We start from the raw sequence: 16,562 nt of genomic DNA, 5'->3' as shown, positions 1-16,562 counted from the left end.
TTTGCTTCCCTGTTCACTACTGGCCAGTAACACTCCCTGACGACACATCCTCCTGCTCTGCAGGTACCAATCAGCCTTTTCTCTTAATCTCTCTAAGTGACATTTTTACATTATATTCAGAATCACTGCTCTTCATTCATCCTTCGTTTACATCACATCCAAGGAATGCCTTACATGATTAAGGTGTCACATGAAAATGCAGATATCACAGTTACACCACCTATGAGCACCTACTATGATAGGCAAATAGAAAAAGGGCAAAATCTTCTGATCTCACCATACTTGTCAACAGAAAAAGTGATTTTAAACTCTGTTAACAAAGTAAGACAAAGGTGTAATAGTGATGTAAAATCCTCATACCTCTACCACAGGATACACTCCTTTGCTCATTAGAAAATGTAAAGACAATCAAACGACATCCAAAATGGAAAAGTAGCAAATTAGGCTCCTGTAAGTTTTCCATCAGCACAGCAGCCTAGCCTACACCCTTCACCTTAGCAACTCTGCTTTTCTCACTTGCACAAGAGCCAAATTTCAATGGAACCAGTTGCCAAACACAGTAAGCAACAGAAGAATGGATTTTTAAGCTATAGTACTTAACAACTGCAGCCTTTCTTTTCATTTGATTTTAACACTGAACTCCTCTCAGTGAAGGATCTGATCATGGTCCAAATTTGCCTTTTGTGTTCAACAGCATATTAACACATGAAATGCAGTGGTGTGATACTCATTTTAAAAAAATCCATTAAATCACCAAAACCAGAAACAGAACATAATTATCATAACAAAGTATTTTCGAAGAGAAATGAAGGCTTTAATAGAACACTTACTCTAGAAGTATAAATCATATCCTAAAAGGCTGCAAGACACACAATCAACTAAACAGCTTTCTTAATTATATCTTAATGCAAAATGCCCTTTGTTCCTAAACACTCTTTTTATCATACACCTATTTTCATATCAATGATGCGTTAACATTTTTGACAAAGAGAGAAGGATAGGCGGGCAAAGTACAAAGCCATAAAAAGCGAGGTGTATCATGGCTGTTCTGTAAGCAAAGGCCTCCAGACATCAGTGTATGCTGATAATGCATATATTACCTTTCTGCCACTAACCTTTTCTTGACTAGTTCAATTTGCAGTTCAGCTCCAACCTGATACCTACTCTGGGATGCTTTCCCCCCTTCCCAGGAGCACACTGACTCACAATCAGCCCCTTCCTTCATCACAGAAATTCTACTGCCTACCCCATTCCTTGCACTGTTGTTTCCAATCCACCGTTCAGCTTTTCAAACAACAAGTCATCCTCTGGTCCTGCCTTGCATGTCACACAACTACCATTGCTGCAACTATTTTTATTTCTACATAGACAAAAGTTAGGGAGGATTTAATCCTTTAACATTCAGTACATACCAATTTCACTGCAGAAAAATGACAGCTAAGGTTATGAATTATGTTCAGTGTTTTGTTTAGCATCATCATCTCATCCATTCTCAGCTTTTTTTTTGCATAGAATCATAAATGTTGGAAAAGACACCTAAGATCACCTAGTCCAACTCTCCACCCATCAGAATCACGCCCACTAAACCATGCACCTAACTGCCAGATTTACAGATTTCTTGAATACCTCCAGGGACAGCAACTCCACCACCTCCCTGGACAGCCCGTTCCAGTGCCTCAGCACTCTTACTGAGAAGAACTTTTTCACAGCATCCAACTGGAACTTCCCCTGGTGCAACTTAAGGTCATTACCCTCCATCTCTCTCTTTTCTCTTTTTTTAAATACAAAAACAATTCAAGCTTTCCCATCAATTGTTAGTACTGGGGCTATTCCACCTTTCTACTCACTGCATTTCATACAGTAACTTTTTTTTTTTTTTTTTAATCTTTTCAGTGTCAGTATTTCTGAACAGCCCACTTTGCAGGACATCAAAGCCACAAAAGGAAGGACTCAAGAAACTTCCTCAATTACCACTTGTAGTTCAGTGAAAACCTGCCTTTCCTCTTCTACACATACAGTAGTTACATGATTTAGGAAGTTTTTTCAGTTATTTTAGTACTCTAAAATACACTTTAACCCCTGCAGCTCTGCTGCATAGCACCACCTCTGCTGCATAGCACTTCATAACTGCATTAAGTCAGTTCTTGCAATAGCATGGGCCTCCGCCATTTGAGCTAAGGGAATAATTGGTGGATTTGGTAGGATCTTACTCTGGTTAACCAAGGAGAACAGAATCCCAGGACTGCCATTTTACAGACGAGACTTCCCAGCACGCAGACTCCACAAGGATTGTCCTGCCCCATTCCTTTATTCTGCATTGCAGAGGCTTCCCTGACATCCTATATTCTCCATCTCATCTTCATCAAACAGTTTTGAATAACTTCAGCCTAAGGCTGGCTCTTGGCACAGAGAATTTCAGAGTGAGTAGTTACATTCTGACACATAGGAACAACTGGAAATAGGCTTATAAAGAACAACGTTGAGTAACATTATCTGTCAGCAAAGTGTAGGAGCTACCTGGAAACCGACTTCAGATGCCCTTTAACTTTCATGAGCAAGTCCTGGGGGCACCAACTGCTGCCCCAGCTCCCAGAAGCACACAGATATGCTGGTAGTTATGCTGTAAGTTCAGAAGTAAAATTTTACAGTTTATCCATCTTCTGTCCAAGGTATGTACTTACTGCCAAACAACAGGTATTTCATCAAGTTGTATCACAGCACCACAGTTTAACAGCAGAAGCACTGGAGGTACATCCCACTTGCTTCTCTGCTGAATTTGATACAAAGCAAAATTAGTAAATTGCCAGTAAAGAGAGCAGTCATCAGCAGATGGGGATACAGTGTTTAGACAAGCTAATTTACTGCTTCATCAAAACATGGCGCTGCGGAGGAAATGTTTCTTTATAGTGGAAAGGTAGGTGCATACGTCATGGTTAACATTTCAAGATGTGGTAAGAGTTGTCCATACTGTCCCATCCTCTGCTGTCTGTCAGCACGTGACAGGAGTGGTTCTGATCTCCTTGAAGGAATCCCTGAAGAGCACTGCAAGCGTAACGATTTAAAAGCCCATGAAACACTCTGGTCAGTCCTTTTTAGGCCTTTTTAGCTCCCTGCTCACTTGGTTGATAACACAATACATGTTACTGAGAGCTGCTTTATAAAAGAATTTCAAGGGTTCCTAAGAAAACAAAGACAGAAATGTTAATGAAGACCCTGTCTTTGAGAAATATTGCTGTTTCTAGGACAGATGCTGTGCATACACATAAGGGTGTTTCAGAAACATCAGTGATAATGAAGCAGTTTCAAAGAAAGATGGGCAAAATACAATGTGTTTGCTTGGTCTGGCAACTTCTATCCTTGTCAGTAAAGAGAATGCCTATTTTTGGAGGCCATAGGCAGTTTGCAGTCACTCTGGTTGTGAAAAGTAAAGGCTCTGCCCCCCAGATGATGTCCAAGATACATCTTCTGATGCAATCCGTAATATGCAGTGGCTCCCCACTGCCACAGGGTGTCACAAGTTTAATAATGTTTAACTAGACTTCAAAATGCTGCAAGTGGAGATGACAGGGAGAGTCCAATTACAGCTTAACACAAGCTATTACCTCACCTAAACTCATCAACAGCAGCTGTAAAATTTGTCACAAATTTTCAGGACCATCACAGCTACTGGCAGGACCAGGAGGCAGAGAAAGTATGGTATTTCCCCATATGGATCCACTTGAATTGGTTCCTTGTACCGAAAGTATATTGTTTTGAGCCTGAGATTTTGCTCATATCTGGAAAACACTGCCATTAAAAATAAGAAGATGTGTGTCTTCAGAATAATCACCATTTCTTACCTCCACAGATTAAAAAAATAGATAATTACTGAACCTACAGCATAAATTACCAATACTTAGACATATGTTAATTTTGAAAATCAACCGTCATGATTTCAGTACTTGCCCTGCCTTGAGTTATTTACATTTTGTGATAGCAGAGCATGAATAGGTTGCTCTAGAAGTAATGCCTCCTATTTGTTTCCATGGAAATGACAGCTTATACAAAGAGCACAATAACACTATTTGAAAAAGCATATTCTCAGTTACAAAATACTACTTTTCTGCACAGTCACCACCATTAGCTATGCATTTTCACTCACCACTGATGAACAAAAGCCTGCACACCATCCTCACAGAAATCTGCACTGTCATCTGGAACATGGCTTGTCCTTCTCTTTGTTGTCCCCACTGCTAAAAAGCACCACGCAGAGGCATGTCTGACATCATGGGCCAACATAATAAAATAGGAGGCATTGCTTTTGGAGCAGTATTCATAATTGGGAAGGGAGAGGAGGAGAAGAAACTCATACAATAATTTTAAATGTTGGAAGAAAAAACCACATTTTCAGTTAATGATTTTACATAAATACATACATACACAAACACAACACTACAACAGTTATACCTATGAGAGAGAGAACACTCAACACTGTCATTTTATTTGCATAATATCCAAAGGAACAGTACGATTCACCTGAACTTCAGGTTTTCATGTTTCCAACTACATGCCGACACCATTTGCCCATGTCAGCCTTCAACTAAAATTCAATGCTCACGTGCAACCCCAGCTCCTTACATTTTCTTTCCAAAGGGAGGGATTTAAGGGCCAAAGAGTCTGAAAAGTAGATACTGATTTTTTGTCACTCCATAACTTATTTTGTAGTTAGCCCTGTAAATGCTAATGTTTGATGATGATAACATAGCTGAGAAGTGTCGAGGGCAGCTTATAGAAGTACCACGGACTTCGCCATGTTTCCAACTCTGCTTTTTAAAACTACAAAGGTAGCCTACTGCTGCAAACTGTGACAAGAACGTAGGACGTGAAAGCCAAACATTTCTACCCTACATTTTCTACCTAACACACACACTTGTGTTTTTATTAGACTGAAGAATCTCAGCAAAAGCACTCAGACCACAGCAGATCAGAACATTTAAACACATGCAACACTTGCTTAGGTCTCTCTGCATTTGACAAAACACCCAGAACTGTGCTCAGCTTTAAGGATATATTTATGCTCTGTTAGTTTAACCAGAATTTAAGCAAACAGAAATTAAGCATAATTTGATAATCTCATTTCCAAAGAAAGTATTTTAGGGTGCTTTTTTAGCTGATTTGTTTTACCATATTTGAAAACCAAGTATAAAGATGATACTATATACACACACATAACGGTCTCTCTAGAAATGAAATAGCCTGGGTCAATTCCAAGGCCATCTTTGTACTTTCCCCACATTCTGCATTCCAAGACTAGGGAGCCTGATTTTCTCAGCTTTTTGCTTTCTTATATTTCATCTTCAAGGTGACTGTAGGACATTTTCACTGCATCCCACCTATCTTCTCCAGTTTTTGCTATCTTCTGCTCAGTTTTTCCCTTTGTGAACAACGTGATGCTTGTGTAAATCAGAAAGCTCAAGGGAAGCCAGTGGATTTATACTAAGTACACATGAGAGAATCTATTTCATTTTTATTAATGTATAAAATATTACAAGCCTGACTGATTTTGAAGTAGTGCTCTGAGATTAATAAGAACCAGTCTTAACTAAAACATGCTCTGAAATCATTTACAAAAGCAATTCTGTTTATATACATATATTATACACATGTGTATAGACACACACATAGATACATACTGTTAAGAGAGGAGAAAAAAGTAAACCTAATAGTCTTAAAAATGAACTAAGAAATTAATTATGAATTGTTAAATACTGTGAGCCACTAATGGCCTTATGGAAATTTTGCTTTTACACTCCATGACTAAACTACTCAATTACTTTTGCACTGTAAACCTTTTATTCATTAATTCCAAAAATATGGAAATAAGAAATTAAAAGACTTCTAATAACTGCCTGCAGTAGGTTTTGGTTGCAGTAACAGCTTTCTGTTGGTGAGGTGAGCTGCTTCTCTCCAGGAGTTACAGCTCTCACTTCAGTTCTGAATGAGCCAGTGCTGTGATCAGATTTGTGTCATCAGGATTTTGTGATAAAGCAGTAAAAAAAAACAAACCCTCTTCTTCCCTTCCCAGTTAGGAAAAGTAACAACAATGAGCTCCCTGGAAGCTGCAAATATACAGCAAAACCATGAGAAACACATGCAGACTTCACATCTCTAATGTCAGATGCCAGAGAGGGGGGAAATCTTGATGCGAAAATGATGTAATGAAACCTGTTTGCAGCATGGCCAGAAACCAACAGATTCTCCCTTCCTGAACAATCAATCCACTCTCTTACCCCAAATCATTACCCTGTCAAAAATCAGACTGACAGCTCTCACAAAGAAGGAACAACAGATGCACAATAATGAATTTCTAATCTTTTAGGAAGCACTGCTCAATTGCAGAATGACAAAAATAGAAAGTAAGGCTACCAAGGTAGTAGCAGAGACAGTCACTGTCCACATCTCCAGCAATCTTTCCCCAGATTCTGTGGAGCAATGAAGCTACCAGGTCACTATCAGAAGCTAGCCAGCTCTGGCTGGCTACACTGAAATACACAGAGAGAAAGGGTTTAGTGACCTGTATGTTCAATATAAACAAAGCATAATTTGGAGCAACTTGTTTTTTTCCCCTCTAATTTTGACTTCTTACAGGCAGTTTCTTTTCTGTAGCGTCTCTAAATGTGTCTCAGCTTTGAGGATCTCATTTTCCACACTCATGAAAAAGCTTCCACAAAATCAGCCACCTCCTGGAAGCCCCAGGAAGGCACAGACCGCCTTCTGTTCTTTCCTTCTGTGAACCTGCCACTTTCCATGAAGATCAGTATGTAATTACACCACTGCCATTTTCTAATTAATATTATGGCATCTGAAATATTTAATAATTGAGCTGATACAGGAAATAATTGGAACCTCTACAGTGCACAATAAACAGTAATGTGATAAGTACGTATTTTGAATCAGCAGAAAAGCTTGGGCGTTCACTTGCAAGTATAACAAATGAAGAAGCCCTCTCCATTAGTTCATCTAAACAAAGTATGTTAAATTAAGATTGTGTATTAACTGTTCTTTTGAATTCAACATTTATTTCAAGCTGGAACATCCATGAACCAGCACAAATAATGCAATAATTGTTTACATGATATTTTAATAGGGAATGCCAAGGTATTAAACAGTCTTTTGTGACAGTGAGGATTTAATACACTTCTTTATAAGAACTTTTTCCCCCCCTAATAAAATAAAAGTATAAATAAGAAATCCTTCACAAATGAACTGCTGAAGAGATTCCAACTCCCCACCCCACAGCATTCTTGCTCTCAAGTCAGACAGCATTTTACAAGGAAAATACAGAGCTTCCCTTTGAGTATAAAGGAAAGAATGCCAATAATTAGCCACCCAGGAGGCATTTGTCTCACAATATTTTTGTTACTCCATGGCTTCCATTGTGATAGGATTTGTGAAGACTTACAAGCAGGCTTGGAAATATAGCTTCTAATTCAACAGTGCTGGCTTGCTGTAAGTAACCTCATTTGTTAGTTAGAAATCATCGAGGTCGTTACATTTTCTTGGACACTTTCAATGGCCACAGAAAACAGACAATTTTTCGTGGTGCACCCCAGAAATTTGAGCTAAAAACTACAGCATTTACATAATGCTCTTCTCACTCCATTTAAAGGGACAAGAACAGTTGCTGCTTTAAAAAGCAGAACCGAATTTTATGGCATACTTAACACTGAGAAATATTAGTAACCGAATAAAAGGCTTATGTGGAAAGCTGATTAGAAAAGACCTAAATATCATAACCTCAGATGCAAAACTCTTAAGAGAACTCACTGGGCTCCTATCCAAAGACACTGAAGAATATAAACCACAGAATTACAGACATAGGTGAAATGACAGAGATGAACAGAGATGCTTGCTTTCTGCAATGATGAAAAAAATTATCTCAAAACCAAAACAAATAAAAGGTCCCTGAAAGGAATGTTACGGGTAAATTCTTACTATATTCTGGATCACAATCTGGAAGCAGAAAATGGTGTTATCAAAGCACGAGAAAGTTATACTCTACTAAATAAAATGTGGTACAATTTTTGTACAAAAGATTCTACTTTTAAATCACAAGGAGGGGGGCGTTCATCTTATCAGAGTAATTTTGATTTAAATAAAGAAAACATAGCCTTTTTATTAACAATCTCATCAGGAAAACCAGAGGCTCAGAACGTGAATCAACTGCACCGCCCTATCCTCAGTTCTGCAGGTGTCTCCTCCATGTCAGACACGTTAATGGGATAATAGTGAAATTCTAGGGGAAGTTTCTTCCTTTTTTCTCAGCAGGCTCTGATAGGGAAGTATCAGCGTACACACAAAGTTATAGATAAATATGAAAATATTAGGAAAAATTTATTTTTCAGAAACAGTGCTGAGGTATTGGAATGGACTGCTGGTGGAGTCACCATACCTGGAGGTGTTCAAGAAATGTGTAGATCTGGCACTTTGGGACACGGTTTAGTGGGCATGGTGCTGATGGGCTGATGGTTGGACTAGCTCATCTTAGAGGTCTTTTCCAACTTAATGATTCTGTGATTGCCAAATTGCTTCAAAAATGTTTTTTTTTTCTTGTCTACTCCCCCAGTTTTGATTTCTTCAGAAATTATTGAAGAAAATATTACTATATGTCAACTGTACAACTGCACACACCTAGAACTTTACAAGGATCAAATAAACCCACACCCAAATAAACTTTTACTGCTTTCTCTCTGTACACCTAGCATGTGCCACATCAGTAGAGTCATAGGAAAGAAGATAAACCAAAGACAAAAAAGCAAAGAAAACTAAATAAAAGTCTGAATGTCACCTCCAGACATTAAATTTTACTTATTAAATCCAATGTTACGTGAAATGGTAAAAGTTACTGTTGAATTCAAACTAGTAAGTGCAATAAACCTCTGTAATCAGACTCTTCAAGCACACGCAATCAGGTCTTGAGCTGAAAACAACTGAGGCTTCCTCAAGAACAAATACTATCATGCCTTATACCAAGTGAGAACTGCAGCCCCCAACTATTCAGTGCAATTACTTAAGTACATTCGATTTGGAACTATCATCACCTTTCAGTGGGAATAGATTTGTGTTAGAATAGCAGCCACAGACCTAGCAGCTTTCTCAAACTGCAACATAGAACAAGAGTAATTATCATCCGGAATAAAAGAGCTTGAAAGACCACAAACCTGCCTTCTGCCATTTCCAGATGATAACATCCCCATACATTCTCAAAGAAAGATGTTATTACACTTTCAAACAAAGCCAAGACTTTGACATCCTTCAAATTAACAGCTCAAGAAAAAAACAGACCACCACAAAGAGGTGGTGATTTAGTCTAACTGATTTAGACTTCCAAGAGAGAGCAAGTAAAAAAAATATTTTTCTACCTATAAATCTAAAATAATTACAGTAAAATATTTGAAAAAGGATAACTTACCCATTATTCTATTTTCATCTCTACATACATTTCACAACAAGTATGAAAAAATATTTTTAACTACACATTTGGATTAATCTTACATACACATTTTTTGTTTTTAACATTGACAGAAGTGTCAATTCTGAATACATAAAGTCCAATTTTCCTTTCAACTTAAGGCACTTTCCTGTTCTTAGCAAGTTACAGTACTTCAGCAGAGGAAATGGACAGTGGAAATATTCAATATTGATAGAGTACATTACTACCATACTGTGTAAGTCCAAATTTAGGAAAAAAAAATTAGAAAATTTGACAGCTGTATACGTAGATACATATGATCAGGCTTTTTTTTTTTTCTCTCTGAACAGCAAAAGTAATCCCAAGGTATGCTTCTACTTTCTGCAGCACATTTTAGATACCAAAGTAAAACAGAAAGTCCTCCACTCAGAAAACAAAAAGTAGTTCCACTCAAAATCAAGCAAAGAAGTTCCATTTCTATGTATCATAGATAGACAGAAATCTTACAAACTCATTTACTTAAAACAGAAAGAAAAATTAAGAAGAACTTTTTTTTTTTCTTTTCTCTCTTTTTTTTTTGTTCCCTCACAACATGAGGAATTCGGGCGATTAACTGGAAAATCAATAGTCATACAAATGCGCCAGACATCTGGATTTGAATTTCACCCAAAGAGTTGCAGAGGAATGGTACCTGGAAATGTACTCCATGTCTTTCTGTTTCTGTCCATCAGGTGAAAACAACCTGAGCAAGAATCTCTGCTGAGACAGATCTAGAAAGGTTTTAAATTATTATAATGTAGAAGTGAAAGAGGAAAGCAAATAACGATCAGAAACGTTGAGAGGGAAATACCAACCCTAAGCTAGAGCATGTTTTCATGATTATAGACTGCAGGCTTCAGAAAATTTAGCATTGATTTTGATAGCTGCACATGAGTTGTCAACTTGCTAGGAAAGAGTGGTGCCAGTATCTCCAAAATCGTGTTAATTCTTAACAAGCACTGGCACATCAAGATTAGCGACAATTGTTACCACATATCTGAGCCCAAGAAACAGATTTAAACAAGTCTGTCTGGGAATGCTTAGCTCACAATGTTAGCAGGAAAAAAGATAATGAGCCAAACCAATTGGAGCACAGATCTACCACTTGACTTAGCAGAGAAGTACAGATCAAGTCTTTTCATTCCACTGCAGATAGAAAACACAGCTTAAAGGCTACAGATCAAATTAAAAAGAGGGTCTCAGTGGGAGAAAAAGAGGAAAACAAAAAGCCTTTAAGAAACTGATCAGCATGTATTACATTTCAAGTTCTCCTGGAGATCAGCATTTTCTGACTTCTGAGACTGTACAACAAATACTCATCTCTGTGTCACTAACAAAATACTATCGAAAATGATCAGAATGCATTTAAAGGACAGAGCGGTTTTGCAGATGAGGTAGAAAAAAATGTACCCTTTTGGAACCTGTTGAATATACACAGCATATAAGGTTGTCTGAATTCTTCACATTTTAAGGCTGCAGAAATCCTGTAGTGATGTGGACAACCTGTCTACAAGCACCTAGAGTTGTAACCGCCAGTGTTACTGAATTTCTCCTGGAAGTTGTTCTCCTGTAACATTCTCTGTGTTTGTCAGAAACCTACTGAATCCCACTCAGTCTCAAAAATAAGATGTGAAATTACTTCAGTAGAATCATATCAAAAAGTATCACTTTCCACTTAAATCTTCTGAAGCTAATTTAAAGTTCTGACAGCATGGGCAAAAGTTTAAATACAGTTTGGGGATTTGCCTTTTTTTTTTTTTAATATCTCATGTAGGCTTCCAGAAATTTTAGCCAACCATTTTAGCTTACCAAATGTGACCTTTGAAATTAAATACTTACATAACTGGTTTTGTAACAAGAAGATTATTCCTTCAACAGCAGAAATACTTACAGACTTGGCAAATCCTCTTCCCCAGCATAGCCCAAGGCAGTTCCTGGACTGGGGTATGACAGTGGGAAAAAGAGAAGCATGTAAGAATGTAAGGATGGTGCTGGGCTGGGAGGAAGGAATGCCTCACTTCTGAATGAACAGACATCGTCAGAAGGGAAACTGCAGCCCGTTCAACCCAAACAGAAAGGAAATGCCTGAAACAAGAGAGGGCAACCTTCCCTACCAGGGAGTTTGTCCTCCAAGGTTGAATTCATGAAAAAAAGCTTCATCAACTGAAAAAACAAGGGAAAAGAAATGGACAGATTTAAGCACCATAGCTTAAGGATCCATCCTTGTAAGGATATAATAGAAGACAGGACACATCCAGGAGGCAGAATGCCACCTTGTGCCACCAGGGATCACTGACATGTAACCACTCCACAGTGTTCACAGGCGTGGTCACATTTGAGAATTTCATGAACGTGGCAGGCTCAAATTTCAAGTAAAAAGCAGCAGACACTGCAAAAAGAGGAAAAATATATTCAGGTAAAGATAAAAATAAGTTTTTTTTAAAAAAAATTTCATTTTGTTTCATGCATTTTCACGTATGCGAGGAAAATGAGCTTGGGCAAATGGCTTTGCGCTGCTGGAGCAGTGAATTCTCACATTGCACATAATGGATTTACAACCTCCAACATGTAATGTGGCCAAGCAAAAGGTGCTCTGGCAGGGGATTTCACATCTCATCAAATGACAACTGTGAACTTCACAGCAGAGATTAAACCCGTGTCTCAGTAGCCAACCATGTGGTAGTTCCATTAAAGGCACAGACAATTTAGCATGCCTAAAAATACAGTAATTATCCCTAAAGAGGGAAGTTTAAGAAGTGATACCTATATAAATATATAGCCCATACGTAAATTTTCTCTGACTCAACAGATCTTTTCAGCTTCTTTGTAACACAATGAATTATTTCTTTTTAAATATTCACAGTGCATGACAGAAAGATGGTTGTAAAATAGGTTTTAGCATTGAAAAATTGATGTCTCATGCAGAGACATCATAAAACAAAGGCAGGAATCAACTAAATAAAATTAACAGCAATTTGTTCCACAACAGTTTAAAATATGGATGAGACTACCAATTATGCAGCTGTCGAACAGAACAACTCATTAAATAATTAAAACTGGATTATTAATTTTCTAGTTTTGATGTAATTTACTTGTATAACATGCAAGCATCTCTGATTTATACTCAGGGCAGAAACTCATCTCGTGAGTTGGTTGCATTTTACTAGAATTACTACTCTGCTTCTCACTGCAAGTGTTTTATAAGCACTGAGCTCATGATTATTTTCAAGTACCAGGAATGGCAAACTGACTGCAACACTCACATAAAAAGGAAGCAACAGGCATGCTCCTTTCAAATAGTTCTTGAGAAAAAAAATCAAGGGAGGTTTGAAGTGGGATGTGCCTGTAATGCAATTCTATTATACAGGAACAAGAAAACATAAGACAACCTCTTATTCATGCAGGACAAATAGCTGTGCCAAAAGCACAAATTACACCTAATTACAGGGTATAACTCTGTCATCTTTCTTTCTATAACCTAGCCGTTTACACACTTTGATTTTTGACTTCCATTTGGGTTTATTAACATCAAAGCTTTGTCATCACTTATCTGTTTCTGCAGACTTTTTTACCTGAGGCAATAAATAAAAACTTTGCATTTCAGCTTTTCAGATGCAAGGGAGGTTTAGTCTACATTGTTCTTATGTTTCATGCTTATTAAACTTTTGTATGTTGTTGTAAAGTTTATTGCCCTGGGCATATTGATCCTAAATGTACTACAATTAAACCTACTCTCATTGCATCTAAATGCATTAGCACTCTCCTATGATAAATTTTGTTCTTACTGGTAATGCTATCTTTCATGTAATTACAATGTCTTAAATAGAAATGTAATGGACAATTCAGCTTAATGCATTGTTTAGCTTTTTGTCAAACAAAATGGCAATGAATTTTTTAATTAAGGTATATGGAGCTTTTTTCTGTATATATGGATTACAGCAAAAACACAGATGACCACCCCCAGTGGAATGGAGAAAGTAGTTAGTTCTAGAAGAATAAAATAATCTTGACAGCCATGTTGAAGATTTCCTCTTCAAGTTGAAATCAGAGAAAGGTGAGTGACAGACTTCTGCTTGAAAGCTAACAAGCACTAACAGGTAGTCTAAAATTAATCTGAAGTCATCAACTGCTAAAATGTAACTTCCTAGCTGAGCATTAAATAAAAAGGTATTTCAAAATAAAATGTCTCTTCAATCACATGTACATCTGAATCCATTCAAATCTTATATGGGTAAGAATCTTCCTGAAAGAAAAAAGATTTTACAGACTGGACAAACCTTTTTTTTTTTCTTTGGTTATCATGAAGAGAAAGTTTCTTTTCCTTCTCAAGGAAGATAAATTAAAGCAGAGTAGTACATCCAAATAACTGCTGAAGTTATCTGGCCTCAGATTGAATGTGTCCATTCTGTACAGCCATCTAACCACAAAGTTTTAGAAAAATAGAGGTTAAGGAAACAAATATAATTTGTAATACATTTCCACAATACTCCCAAGTATGGGAAAAACTATAGCTGCAAATTTGTTTAATCAGCTCATCAAAGCCCTGCGATGATAAAAATTCAAAACCTCATCAAATGTTTCACTACTCCATGAATCTGACATTTAGAAAGTTCTTTCTAAGATTTCCTTTGAGTAATTCCTAGCACTTAGAACCCTTATATTACTTATCATGGTCACTGCTGGCACAACAGACTATGTCTTTGTTTTTCCTGCAACAGCCTTTTACATATCAGAACGCCTATGTCTTCTCTGTAGGCTGAAGAACTGAAAACAGTTTACTCTTTCTCCAAGGGATGTTCTCTACACTTCTGATCACCCACACAGCCTTTGTCTAGACTCTGAGGAGTCCCAGCCTTTCCCGAGAGGGGACTGCTCATATGGAGTCCACTGCTGCAGCACAGTCCCCCATAATACTGACTGAAGATAAGGCTGACTCTGCTCATTTTACTGCCTACACTCTCATCCATAGATTCCAGTGGAAGGATCACCCTTTGATCAGTAAAGTGCTATCAAATCAAAATAATGCAAATCTTTTTCTGGAGAAGTGCTATGATTTACCAGAAGTAAATGTTTCCTCATCTCCACTGAGATTCATCTATTGGTTTGCAGGTTATTCTTCCAGCTTTTCTGGATCATTTTGAAATGCGACCTTGTTCTCCTGTATAGACCCCTCCCTATTCTGTGTTATCTGCACAATGGTCCCAGCTATTCTCTATCATCAAGATCATTAGGTAAAAAACAGAAAGAAGAACAAAAATCCAGGCAGGTTTCCAAAGAAACTCTACTAAATGTATCTTTTCATTTTGAGAGAAAGTCATTAACAGTTAATAGCAAAACTAATCCAACCGTTCTTGCACTTACTGTACGTAAGTTTCTCCTAGACCACGCTTCTCCGCATTACTTGTGAAAATATCACAGAAGACTAATTAAAGCCTTTAAGTAAAGTCAAAGCAAATGGCAGCTACTTTTCTGGTTCTATTTGTAGGTTCTACTATTTTAACATAGAGAAATTAAACTTATTCTGTGATTATTTATTCTTGACAAGCCCATGCTGACAATTATTCATCTGTTCGATACCTTGTAGATACATAAAAACAGTTTGACAAACCAACTTTGCTTTCACTTCAAAGGTGCTCATACACCTAAAGACATTCTGCCTTTCGTGTAATATTTATACATTGTGTAATATTTTACGTTTCTAATCTAAAAATTGAAGAATTTTTGTTTTCATTCTGTTTTAGCCAGAAAATGTTTCAGTTCAGAATTTTAGATACATAACACCAGTTTTTAGTTTGCCTTCACAAAGCTTCATTTGCTCCACTTGCAGGATGCCTTGCTATTCCCTCTGAGCTCACAAGTAGCTGTTCTAGTCTTCTGTCTTTTCCCACGTCTGCAGTCTTTTCCCAATAGTTTCCCTTTCTGGTTTGGTGTTAAAATTCCAATTATTTTCTACGCTTCCTCCATAGCCCAGTTCCTGTCCTCTTAAATTATGGCTTTTTCATTACTGAAACTTTGGATTTGAATCAAAAATGAAACCAAACCAAAATTCTTACACATTTCTTTTATTAAGAAGAATGATTATAGCTTTAAAAATGTTAATATATGAAGTTTAAAATAAAATGTCCCAAACGACATGAAATTCTGGAACAGTCTTCCAATTAAGAGATTACGAAAACAAAAGACACAATGAGTTAAAATGGAGAGCAATTTGTGACTTGAATTATGCACTATACATTTAATTGCTACAGAAGGGTTTTAGATTTGAGGTCCCAAAGGACTCTAGCCAGCCTACAGGTTCCTAAATATCTACTGCTCTTTCTGAATTGTTTTACACTTCCCACCATCACCTCTCCCCAGTTTGTGTGACATGCCCAAACAATAAATTTACCGTGTACCACTGGCTTTCTTCACCTGATCCAGCAGTTCTAGTCATTTTTTCTTGGCTCTGTGCTTTGGCCTATGAATATGGCAGGTCCCTTTTGAAACCGATACAGCGCCCTTTCATTAAGATCACAGACATCCACTCTGCAAACAGATGTTCCAGCTGAAGGAGGCAGTTTCCCTTCCCTCCTTTTCACTGTTCATTACCGTTTTATCACCAGTGATGCATGCTAATGCAGTCAGTTTTGCCTGAAGCGGGACTGGGAACATCACATGGCTTGGCTGTGGGGAGCAATCAGCAGCTGATGAATAGTAAAATATGATTAAGAGTGGTGACACTTTCTACAGACTTAGTACAGAAGACAAAGCTTGCCCACTTAACTAACTACTGGTTCATTGTTGTCCTTTCTTTCTGCCATTTATGTACCACTCACCTATTTCCTTATGGCTTCGTCCACCAGGGAAGACAAGGAAAATACATTTTTATGTATTTTTCCCAAACTTTCAACTTACTTCTTGTTCTTAGTTTGTACTGGACTTGCTGTCCTGGAATCCAGAAGTCATTTACCTTGGCATTTAGTTGGGACACATCCGTCACTTTCATGATGGTTTTCCAATAACTGAAGAGGTCCAAACCCTCATTATTGACACCAATGACTTGGTGATTCTGTTACATCTTTACCTGCCTTTT

The 16,562-nt window shown here is 37.5% G+C and overlaps 1 protein-coding gene and 1 long non-coding RNA gene across 4 annotated transcripts in view; both read right to left on the bottom strand.

Annotated features, from left to right (window-relative positions):
* MICU2 (mitochondrial calcium uptake 2) overlaps positions 1-16,562 on the bottom strand; it is a 133,825-nt gene that overhangs the window by 93,072 nt on the left and 24,191 nt on the right. The gene's annotated exons all lie outside the window — the stretch shown is intronic.
* The window catches only part of LOC149920264 (uncharacterized), a 58,902-nt gene that overhangs the window by 18,483 nt on the left and 23,857 nt on the right, over positions 1-16,562 (bottom strand). For 2 of the 3 annotated variants that reach the window (XR_016463364.1, XR_016463366.1), the window contains exon 3: positions 1-16,562. This exon is cut by the window's left edge and continues 18,483 nt beyond it. This is a non-coding gene — a long non-coding RNA (uncharacterized LOC149920264). The other variant, XR_016463365.1, reaches the window with a different exon arrangement.

The sequence above is a fragment of the Phasianus colchicus genome, chromosome 1 (genome assembly GCF_987193195.1).
Source record: "Phasianus colchicus chromosome 1, bPhaCol1.hap1.1, whole genome shotgun sequence".
NCBI classification, from domain to species: Eukaryota; Metazoa; Chordata; class Aves; order Galliformes; family Phasianidae; genus Phasianus; species Phasianus colchicus.
This window is presented reverse-complemented; position numbering and strand designations above follow the sequence as displayed.